Source organism: Vombatus ursinus, unplaced genomic scaffold (assembly GCF_900497805.2).
Source record: "Vombatus ursinus unplaced genomic scaffold, bare-nosed wombat genome assembly UNPS02012179.1, whole genome shotgun sequence".
Classification (NCBI taxonomy): Eukaryota; Metazoa; Chordata; class Mammalia; order Diprotodontia; family Vombatidae; genus Vombatus; species Vombatus ursinus.
Genome location: NW_020951957.1, coordinates 8,676,394 through 8,688,797, shown reverse-complemented (window position 1 = coordinate 8,688,797; position 12,404 = coordinate 8,676,394).

The following is a 12,404-nucleotide window of genomic DNA, read 5'->3' as shown; positions in this document are numbered from 1 at the left end:
AATTAAAATAAGGGCTACAACTAAGCATTATTTTGAAGATTTCCCAGAACTAAATTCCAACATAAGGGTGTAATGAACCAAACAGTGAGAAATGAGTCTTTAGTAGTCACCCTTTGAGATAATATTATCCCTGTGAGTCCAAAGTCTTGAGGATCAAGTAAGTGATATGAGCAAATGAGAAGTTTGAGAGGGCAAAGGATGAATCAGCAACCTGCTAGATTGAAGAAGGTGGAAGTAGCTTTCCAGTTTTAATACTCTTGAAAGCAAATGTTGGAGTGGTTTTATTTTAGTGACAAATAGAGGTAAGTATTTTTAAAATACAACTTAGTTGAAAAGGAATCCTAGCAAAATGAAGCAGAGCAGAACAGAAAGGCAAAGAAGTTTTCACTTGATAAATATTTAGAGAAATAAAGGGAAAGAGTGAAGAAGGGAATTTCCATACGATGGCAGAGATTAAGGCTCAGGAGAAACAGAAGAAGCTTTCATATAGCTGACATTAAATTCAAGTGAAGTGAATGTGTGAATACCAGTAATTTTCCAAATAATGTTTGATTTATGTGCCCAGATTCTTCATTCCCCTCCCCTTTTCTCCTAAACACTCTAGAGTAAGTAAAAGCTGAAGGGGAGGAAAAACCGACTCCAACCTCCATCACAAATACCAAGCAGCAGTTTGATCACACCTAGTCTACTTTTTACGTACTCAGAATACCCTAAGCAATCTTTCATAGCCTAATAGACAATCAGCAATCAACAGCCTCCTTGACAGCTGTTATTCAATGAAAATATAACATTATTAAATCAGTTAGTGGGTCAACACTATTTATTAAATGCTTACAATGTGCCAGGCATGGTGCTAAGATATGAGAGTATGAAAGTAAAAAAAAAAAATGTAGTCACTGTCAAAGGCACTCAACAGTCTAATGGGATTGATGATTAAGATTGATGATTAAGAAAGGTTGTGCAGTTACAGAACAAAAATTGTACTTTTATGCTTAATATAAGAATTAGAGTACTAAAATGCAGATAACTGAATTTTCTTTCATTTTTAAAGTACTCTTAACAATAACAGATTGGCTCACTAAAGAAACTTGACAAAGGGAAGTTTCAAGCCTATCCCTTCACTTCTTCCTTAGTCAATGGAAATAGTTCTTCCTCTTTGGTCTTCAAAATGAAAGTTTTTTGGGGGGCAGCTAGGTTGCACAGTGAATAGAGCACCTACTATGGAGTTAGGAGGACCTGAGTTCAAATCCTACTTCAGACACTTGTCACTAGCTGTGTGACTCTGGGCAAGTCACTTAACCCCACTGCCTAATCCAAAACAAAATGAAATTTTTTCTTGACAATTAAGCATAGAATCTTAGAATATTACAGCTGGAAAGGACCTTAGAGAATATTTTGTCCAAACTCTTAGTTACTTTAGTGATATTATAAATAGACCCACCAAGCCCCTCCCAACAAAGTAAGAAGGCTTAGTTCCCAGCCAATAACAAAACTATTATTCCAAGTGAAAGAAGAATCGTTTAATCACATTTCTTGCAAGAGATGGATGTGTTCCTTTTAATGAAAGAATAATGTCCCAATACAGAAGTGAGAGCAAGTTTTATTGATACTGTTATTCTATCCAGTCTCTCCCTGAGAGATCAGATTGGTCCAAACTATCCCGGGTTACAACCTTCAGGTCCTGCCCATTTTCATGTCCCTCCTCAATATGTTTTTTTTTTGAGAAAATATTTCAAGATATATGGGTACTCTCTCCAATAAAACAGATCACAGCCTGTTTACACATCCTGAATTTTGCAACACTTGTCTATCCCCTCTTATAATTCCTCTATAGAAAATCTGCATAATGGGTTGGAGGTCCTCTTCTAGGTATTTTAACATTCAAGGTATGCCATTGTTACTTTTATTATCCATCTGCCATCACTTAATCTTGCTACCTGGCATGTCTGTCTTGTTCCTGGGTGTTCCTTGTCTTCTTGTTTGCAGATCATCACTGGCAATATGCTACAACCTATTTTCATCCAATACGTGCCACTCCATTGCTCTTTGAGTCATTGGCAAATGTTATTCTTTGGAAAATGCAAGGTTCTATGATTTTCAATCACATCATGACCCTGGGTGTGCTCTGCCCAAAATAATGTAAATTTTTGGGGCAGATAGGTGGCACAGTGGATAGAGCACTGGCCCTGAAGTCAGGAGAACCTGAGTTTAAATCCGGCCTCAGACATATAATACTCACTAGCTATGTGACCCTGGGCAAGTCCCTTCACCCCATTGCCTAGCCAAAAAAAAAAAAGAATGTAAATTTTGATCACTGAAACCTCCCTCCTCCATATGTTTATATGTTTATTCCACCCTCATCATATGTTGTCATGCATCCCATGTTATGTAAATGAATAAAAATCACTCCATTGGGTGTGTTGGATAATATTTATGAGGCTTATTAAGCCTGCATACTAGCAAAAAGTCAGTGACAGTCCCTTGAACCTGTCCAATTTGAGCCAGTTTCAGCCTAAACCCCAATTTATCAGAAAATCTGCGGTTAGCCAGCTTCTCCTTCTAAAAGCTGATTGGTTGATGGTGCTTGGTATCTTACCCACCTTGAAACTGCAACATCCTGTGGAAAGCTAACTTTTTAGTATTTGTATTTCTTGCAGTGATGAAAATGAAATCAAAAGATGAGAGCCTTGACCAGTGTCACAAAGACAGTTAGAAATTCTTGTTCCTTAAAACAGAGGTTCTTAATCATTTTTGTGTCCAACTTCTTTAGTCAGCTGGTGAAGTCTATGGAACCCTTTTTCAAAATAATGTTTTTTTTAAAGCATAAAATAAAACATAGAAGTAAGGAAAACAATTATATTGAAATAAAGATGTAATTGTTTTGTTTTGTTTTTCTGTTCAAATTCACCAGTCCCCTGAAGTCTATTTATATACTTCTTAGGGGTCTGCAGACCCCCAGTTTAAAAACCCATAATTAAAATCTTGGAAAAGTAGTTCAAAATTATGGTAGGGATAAAGTAGAAATGGTTGGAGAAGACCATTTGACCACCTACCTTATTAGAATATGGTAAATTTTCCCATTAGAAAACAATTCCATTTACATGGTTCAGTACTCTTCAGCAACAGCTTAAGGGGGAAAAATAAGTGACTATGCCCATCAAAAACTTTTAGTTGCAGAAAATATAGTAATAATTCCTGCACTTTGGGATAGAGAAAAATCAGTATTACTGATGCCAACCTGTAATCAATTTGTGTCTAACAAACAAGATTTGAAAGAAATTGTAATTACAACCTGCTCATGGGGTATACAACAAAGGTTGTTCCAGAAATGTTGTTTTGAATGTATTCTAGTTCATGAAATTACAGTGAAATTAGAAATTAATTCCGACAAAACTTGGTTCTAAACTCTAAATGGTTTTTGCTTAATTTCCAGACACTTAATCTGGCAAAATCCGAATGCCCAGGGAACAATAACAAAATTACATTCCATTTCCCCCCTCAACCCTTCACATATGAAGTGAATCAAACTTCATTGTTATCACACTTTTAAATCCAACCTAGCCCTGCCAGTAATCTAACCATGTAGATTTTTCTTCATTTCCTTTAATTAGCTAATGAGGGAAACAACTCTAAGTCAACAGTTTTCCTCAATGAAGGTGTCACAATAATTTGTGTAGGAGCAATCATTTGAGGTTGATGCTTGACTTCCTACCAGTGAAAACTTATAGCTGCTCCACCAGTAGACAGTTCTGTTCATTTAATTTAATTTCAGAGAATAATGCTGCCCCAGGTTCATTGGTTTTATAGTATGTACTGAAGAGAAGTGACAGATCTTGTGCATTTGCCTTGACCTTTGTATGCAGTTCTTCAATGCTCAGGTGAGTGATTAATCTGGGCTGCTAGCAAGTGACTAATCCCAGCCATGTGGGACTTTTAAATTTGAAGTCTGGCAGCCATGTGACTACCCAAGGGTGTCTATACCCACTGTCTAAATGAATACTTTAAGCCATATTTTAATCCTCAGATAACTTCCTGTATTTTGAGTCAATAGAAGTTCCCCTAACAAGTTGGAGAGATATATTGAAAATGTTATAGGAATGGTTTAATACAAATCCCCATGATTTTGGGGGAGGGGAGAGTCCTATTATTTCTTTTGAATAGAGAGATTTCAGGAGGAACTCCCTCTACTAATGTAGATTTCCTTCCTGACACTTATGATCTTACAGAGTCATATAATATCTTAAAAAGCTAAGTAATTTGTTCAGGGTCACACAGCTAGCATATGTGGGGTCTCTCTCTCCACTATTTCATGCTGCAGTTCTATGAAATGGTATATGTTGCATTCTGATATCACTACAGGGCTTATTAAATGTTAAACAGTCTCATTTATTTTTGATGGGTTTAGTAGCCTTGGGTTCAATTCCCACCTTTCCTATTTACTTCCTGTGAGATCTTAAAAAATTAAGCTTTTTAATTTAAGTATTAAGTTCTCTATGCCTCAAACTCCTCATCTCTAAAGAGGCTGTGTCATCTAATGTCTCTTCTAGCTCTTAATCTATAATCCAAATCTGTAATTTGGAGGATTAGACTAATCAATGTCTAAAATTACTTCTAGCTTTAAAACTATGATCTAGTTGAATTCATTTGGGAAACACTCAATATTAATTAATCAGGTATTTTAATTATATATTTTTAAAGCTTCCTTACTATTGAAACATTGGTATACAGTGAAAAGAATTTATAGTTCATACTTGCAGTATGAACTTGTAGTATGTAGTAAAAAAAAAAAAATACTTGTAGTCCAGAGCACCACGGTTTGAATCCCTGCCTCTAAATGTAGATTAAATTTCAAGTGCTTGTGGAAGGGTAGGTATATGGAGGTATAATTTCCCCCATATCATGCTCTTCTAAAAACTGGAAAAATTTGTAAAAGAAAAGTAATTTCTTTTCTAAATCTTATGTAAAAAAAAAAAATCTAACTTTCCCCTCTTCTTTTCCATGATAAATACACTGGTCTTCATTTCTAAAACCTAAAAAGATGCAAAAGCAAGCCATTCAGGGTGCCCTTACTGCCCACTTCTCACTCCTGATGTATATTTATTCATTCATTTAAGCATTACTAAAGATGTTGTATCAACACCTCAACTAATAAAATAGAATTGTCAATATATAAAAGTCTGGCTTTACATGAAATTCTAAAGAATTTGCATATAAATAGGATTTTATATTTAAGTGCCCCATGGGTGAATGAGAGCCAATATCCCTCAGAAATCAGAAGTGGGAAATGTCTCATTTACCTAACTAAAATTTACCTATCAGAAATAAGCTGAAAGTGAGAGACCTCTGATTGGCAAGTCATTCTTCACAAGGAGAGAGACCAACAAATCACAATCCATGACGTGTAGAGAGTGTTGATTGCTTCAGATATATTTATTTATTTATTTTATGATGAACATGATTTCAATAGCAACAGATTTCCTGTGGGGTGGGGGTGGTGTAGATTACAGTTTTACTTCTCTTTTCCTGATAAACTTCCATTTTAATGCTACTTAACTAAGATAGAAAAATGAAACTTCATGCAATTTGTCAGCAAGTACTCTAAAAATTAAATTAAAAAGTAACAATTAGGCTTCATTTACACATAGCAGAGTGGCACTGTTTATTCCACTATAATTAAAGATCTGCCAACTTTTCAATTATGAACTTCTATATTTAGTAATTTATAAATCTGTTCCAAAAAATCACTTTAATGTATTTTACAAATGTGAAACAGAAAAGTGAAGTTTTCATGGGATAGGAATATTGAAAAATTTTGAGAGGTTGAGTTATGTTTCTAATCTCTAATATAAATATAAATACTCTTTCTTATTTTCTTGGATTTTAACATTTAATGATATGATTCTTGACATTTTCAAATATCAATTGTGCTGAAATTGAGTTTTTTTTTATGATCCCTTTGACTCCACCAGTTAGTATATGGTAAGTAGATATATAAGTAGCCAGAGTAAAGTAACAATAAATAGGAAACATGAATTAAGAGCATAAATTGGAACCTAGCAACTACCTGACAAAACTGCCTCCTAAATTAATTAAGTCTACATTCAGAGGTTGTGTGCTAAATTTGGAGAAGCCAGCTAGGGCCCAATATAATGACTCTGGAGTCTGTAAACTATAGATAAGCTCCAGTGATGCAAAGTAAAAACAGAGAGGAGTTATCCTAATTAAGGAACCCTAAGATAACCCAGATAACTTTGAGATGGTATTGATATACTGATGAGCTAAACCCAAGGGGTCATAGATAAGAGTTAGACCATCCCCCCACCAGTACCCTAGAAAAATAGGACTTCAAAAACTTTGCCCCTCAAGCACTGCTCCATTTGCTATGAGTTTATGCTACCCAAGTCTTCCCAACTGTGAGAAATGCTGAATTATTAGGTTCCCATGTAAGGTGGAAAAAAATAGGAAAGGTGCTGAATGGCTAACTAATTAAGGGGATAGTGATATTCCTCAGGCCAGTTAAGACAGCAGGGTTCCTGTCTTTACAGCCCAAGGCCCAAACCAGTCCAAGCTGGTTGGGGGTCAAGAATCTGCTACTTCTCAGGTTCAGTGAACCTCATGTATATGCTAACTAAAGGATCAAGATTTTCCACCAATTGTAACACCAATTGAGGTTTCTCTAATTAGAATATGGAATTGTGAACCTAACCAATTGTAAAACTTTTGATAGTACCTCTGACCAATCCAAGACTTGGGGGGGTATGGGGACCAGACTAAGAGTATAAAGCTGGCTCTTGCTTCTGTGCTCAGTGTGCTTCCTTCTCTGGGGGGAGTGCACTAGATTCTTATGAGAATTGAATAAAGGAATTTCTTCCTTCACTCTAAAAGAACTGTAGCTTGCATCTCTAAAAGAGCTGTATCCTGTTATTTCAACTCTCAGCTGGCGTGCAACTGGGAAAGCAGTGGGCAATGGCAGCTTGTCCTGGGCTAACTCCCCAATCCTGACAGTCCTGGAGGTTAACACTAACTCTGGCCCACAGTTATAGGAGTGACTCTATGTGCCCCCTCAGTCCCCCTTTTATTAACACCGCTTCCTTCTCTCACCCCAATTCCATGAAATCTATCTCTGTATATAGTTAATTTTTTATTGATGAATTAATCCCCTCTTGTTGCCAGTGTGGTCTTTTCCAGAGATTTTCCAAAGAACTGGGCTTCTCCCCATGCAACTTGGGACCACTTTATAGGCTTTTTCCTTAGGCATAAACTGGGGCACCCAGGCTGGAACTCTTTGTTAGTAGCCGCACCTACTGTGGATGAGCTTAAGGTCATGAATCCATTGAAAGGAAGTGATGAGAAAGTTGGGCCCTAACAGAACAATACTTGATGAAATTTATTTTCCAAACCCCACTTATCTTGCCAAATAGATATAGATATGTTGTTTGTGTATGTGTGTATATATGTATATTTCACCATAATGATATTTTCTAAGATTCTATTGCAAAAATATTTGCAATATATTCACAATTTGATTGAAACAACTGCCATATACTTTAAATTGTGAAAAAGTAGTGAATTTCTTGACTGAGTAGTTCAGGACATCTTACTTTCAAATATATAAAAATAAAGCAGTGTAAAGATTGAATTTCAGATGTACTTCAAAAATCTGTGTGAAAATTATGTGAGTATTTTAAAAATTGATATGATCATAGAAACTGTGATGGACTAGATTTCTATGTGTCGGGGCTCAATGTTGTCTTCCACTTGGAAGGAGGAGATGGGTTTTTGGTCCTGGCTTTAAAACTGTGTTATCTTGGATAAATTCTTGAGCCTCTTTGAAACTCCACCTCCTTATCTGCAAAATGAAACTACTAATGTTTGCAGTGATGTCCTTGTATAAACATTGTGAAATTAAGTGAGAAAATAGAGAAAAAAGTAAAAAATGCTGTTTAGGTGGAGAGGAGTAGATAATTTCATTTGAAATTCTGTTGGGAATTCCCCCAGAAAATGTGAATTGGCAGCTTCTCAGTAATTTAAAGCCTTAGAGTTGACCATGGCATAAGAGCAAGCATGTGTTACTTTATAAAATGTGATCAGGTTTTTACTAAAACAAAATGAAAACAAAAAATAATAATAAGATTGCCTATGTAAAGCTTTTTGAAAACTTGAAAGTCCAATACAAATGGTTCTCTCCTCCTCCTCCTCTTGTTCTTCCTACTTAACAGGAGGAAAATGGCATAAATCTAGCTCATTCTTTGTATTGTAACTGCTGAAAACCAGTAGTTTTGAATGACAGGGAAAAAACTGTCAGTGGATCATTAAGAACTAGAGGATCCTCACATGTTTCTTTTCATAGATGAGCCTACAGACTTACAAGATTTGCATAAGTCTTTTAAGGTAATAAGGGGCAATCCATACATATTAAAGAAAATCATTAAATCCCTCTAATGTGTTAATATCACTAATTACATTTAAGTCATTTGCATATAAAATAATATATCTTTATTTCCTTTAGTAAATTAAATTCTTATTGTTACAATTAAAATATTTCCCAATGCATTCGAATAGAAGAATGAAATAAAAAAGTAACTATAATCTATGGACATGATCTTATTTAATTATGATTAAGGAACACAAGAGACAATGTTCCAGGTGACAGGGATTTAGAGGGATTTAAGACAGTCCTTATCTCCAAGAGATTTACACTCTAGAGGGACTATACGACACATACGTGAAAAAAATAAGTGACACAGTAAAGTATGGTATGCCAATATATTGACAATTAAGTACCAGAAGGAGGTAGCCAACACTCAGGACCTCAGTTTTATGCCATGGTTTCACAATGACAGTCATACATTTTTTGAAAGAATGACTTGGAAGTGGAGATAGAGCTTGTCCCTGTGATTTCAACTCCCTCCACCAATGAAGTTTATCACCATCTATGCAATTTAGAGTTTTAGATAATTGCCTAAATCACCAAGAAGTTAACCAACTTGCCTAAGATAATGTACTGCATGTCTCCAAGGTGAAAGTTAAATCAGGTCTCCTGGGGTTTGAGTATAGTTTTTTGTTCACAAAACTGCATTACCTCATCTATGCAATTATTTGTACATTAAGCATTTATTAAATTCTGGGTTCATTAAAAGCAACCTCAGTCATTAGGAATGTAAAAGATAAAACAAAAATAAACCCTGCCCTAAAAGAGCTTACATTCCAGAGGCATGAGGAGTGCTTTATGAAAAGATACAAGCCACATACAAATAAGTACAGCATATACAAAATGATTTGTGCAAGGAAAGAACATTAGCAACCACAAGAATCAGAAATGGCCTCATGAAGGAAGCAACACTTTAGCTGGTCTTTCAAAGAAGTTAAGGATTCCTAGAGGTAGAGGTAAGGAAAGAGTTCATTTTATGGATAAGAGATATTCCAAATGTAAAGATAGTTCATCAGAGTATTCATTTTAAATCATTAGGTTTTACTGTGTTGTTCTATTTTTCACAAAATCTTTGTTGTATTTATTAGTTAATCAATATTTATTATGTTTTATTATTTATTTTATATTAGTTATTAAACACCTACTATATTCAAGATAAGAAAGGTAAAAGACAGTCTCTGCTTGCAATGAGCTCCCAGTCTATTGGGGGGGGGGGTAGGAATTCCTGCAGTTGGGAGATAAACTGTCTTCTCTGAGAAACAGCAAAGAGGCCTGTGTTATTTGATCCCAGAGGATGTGTGAGGTATACAGGGGTGTGAGGTACAAGAAGACCAAAAAAGTTGGAGGGGGAGAGGTTATGAAGGTCTTTGAACAGTAGATAGTAAGTACCTTATTACTTTAGTTGATTAAGATAACTAACTGCCTTTTCCCCACAAGGTTTAGATTCCTCCTTGAACAACTTGTCACGTCAGTGCCTTATGTTACTGTCAACACTGGAAGAAATTGGAAGGGAATTACAATATGGACAAAAAGTAAAATCATAACATACCAATTCTTAATTCCCCTATTTACACCTTAAAACTTTGGCTGCACAATAAATCAGGATGAAAAGTTTAGGCAAATATTAGATAATCCATATGTAAGATGATAGATATTTATGTATTTAGAAGTATGCATTTATTTTAATAGGTTGGTGTGGTGTAGAGATAATCTACATTTCAGAAAAGATTTCAAATGAGAAAAAAGTCACTTTATGAAATTCTGAAGTTGACTCTTTCCAGCTGTTTTCCTAGTAATTGTTTAAAATAAAAGAAAGTACTATTATTTAATTTCCCTTAAGAAAGTTGATAACTAAACAGATGAGATTATAAAATTAGCAATCAGAAATTCAAGCTTTTAACCAGTAAACTACAGTAGATAATAACTTAGGGAAATTTAAAAAGGGATCAGCTAATAGTCAGCACATGTTTATACATTTAAAATTTTAGTTATATATTTTATTAAAAGTTTCCAGTAGTTAGAAAACTTATTAAGTCACTTTTGTAAAATAACCTGACTCCAAATCATTTGAACCAAAGATCATTAATAATATTTAGAACCAGCATTTACTATATTTTTAGCCCAATTTTGACAAATAGGAAACTGAAGCTCAGCAAAATTAAATGACAGGATCCAGAAAGTGTCAGATCATTGATGCAAATCTAAATCAGTACCTCTAAATTCCCTGGTTGGCCTTGATCCTGGATCCTGGACTTCCCAGTCATTGTTTCTCATTTTCCCTTAGAACTTGGGCAGAGGGTTGGGGAACCTATGGCCTTAAGGCCACATGTGGCCCTCCAGGTCCTCAAGTGCAGCCCTTAATCCCTTAATAAAATAATTTGTTCTATAAAACTTGGACTCAGTCAAAAGGCCACACTTGAAGACCTAGAAGGCCACATGTGGCCTTGAGGTCACAGGTTCCTCACTTCTGACCTAGGGCTTTCTCTCTGAAACATATAACCACCCCTGTGGCCTTAACAACCTGGAAAATCCTGTGTTCCGACCCAAGGCTACTCACGTTGGGGAGGTCTTCCTGGAGTTTCTATTTAGTAGAGAGATACAGACTGGCCTTCATTGCTTAACTGATCCTTTCCCTATATCCTGTAAATCTAACACATACCCTCTCATTATAGAATTTCCTTCATTGCCTCAGGTCTCACCTAGAATATCTAACCTGCCTTATGGCCTTCTTAACCTGGAGCATTCTGTGGTTAGGTCAACCCTTTCTCCTATTGGTTAGTTTCTATTAGAGCTCCTAAACTTCCAAAGCATGGTTCAGAGTCAGTGACCTACTCTCTTCTCCCTTTTCATCTCCTATTAGTCTTTTGTCTTTCCCCAGTAGAATGCTAGCTCCTTAAGGGAAGGATTATCTTTCTTTTTTGGCTGTATTCATATTCCCAGTGTCTACCACTGAGCCTGGCAAGTAGTAAGCACTTAATTAATACTTGTTTCTTAGTGTTCTGAAAAGCTGGTGATACAAAGGAAAATAATATTTTTACTCTGTATCTGCTTATAACAATTTTATAGAAATATTCATAAAATATTACTTTTCTCACTTTTTTTTTTTTTTTTTTTGCTATTCCTCATATTGAGATGCAATAGAAGTGGCTGGGTTTGAATCCTGGGTCTGCTAACTAATAAACCTTAGACAAGTCACTTAATTTCTCTTGATTTAACTTTTTTATCTTAGCCGTGCAATGAGTCAGACTAAGTGATCTCTGAGGTCCCTTCAAATGTAAATCTATGGCCCAGTTAATAATCCAACCCAATTCAAAAGCATAAACACATGAAAGCTACTGTGTTTGGCCTTGTCAATACAAAGATAAAATTAAACAATTCGACTTCATAGAGCTTACGTTCTACTGGAAATAATTCATGTTGAAGAGGATTAGAATCAGATATTTTATCTTATTTTGTTAATCAAGAGGAAAGAAGTATAAATTATGAAAGATCTTAGTTCTATCTTGGTAAATGATAGGAAAGCTGCAAATGTAGAGGCTTCTTTTTGTCTGCATTCTCTCTATCTGACATATTGACTAGCTTTTTAGAAGGTTAAGTTTTGTGCCATAAGCTTTAGGAAAATGTAGAAATATTGAGACAAAAAATTTCATTGACTTTATGTTTCCTTCATATTACTGCAAGGATTTGGCAGGCCATTCTATTTTCTGTCCCTTAATATCCAGACAAGCATATTTATATTACAGATCATACAACACAAAACCTGAAATAACAGGCTTCCATATTTTATTAAAAAAATGTTAAATTCCCCCTTAGTATCTGAGGTACAGTAAGTCTTTTGTGGATTGATTATTCCCTTTGCTAATTTAAAGAAGAATACAAATAAGGCATTTTCTTTTATTCCTATGTAGGCAGCTTAGGAGCTTTGCTTTAGTAAATATTAAGCAAGAGCTAGCCAACCCAGATTTTAAGTGGA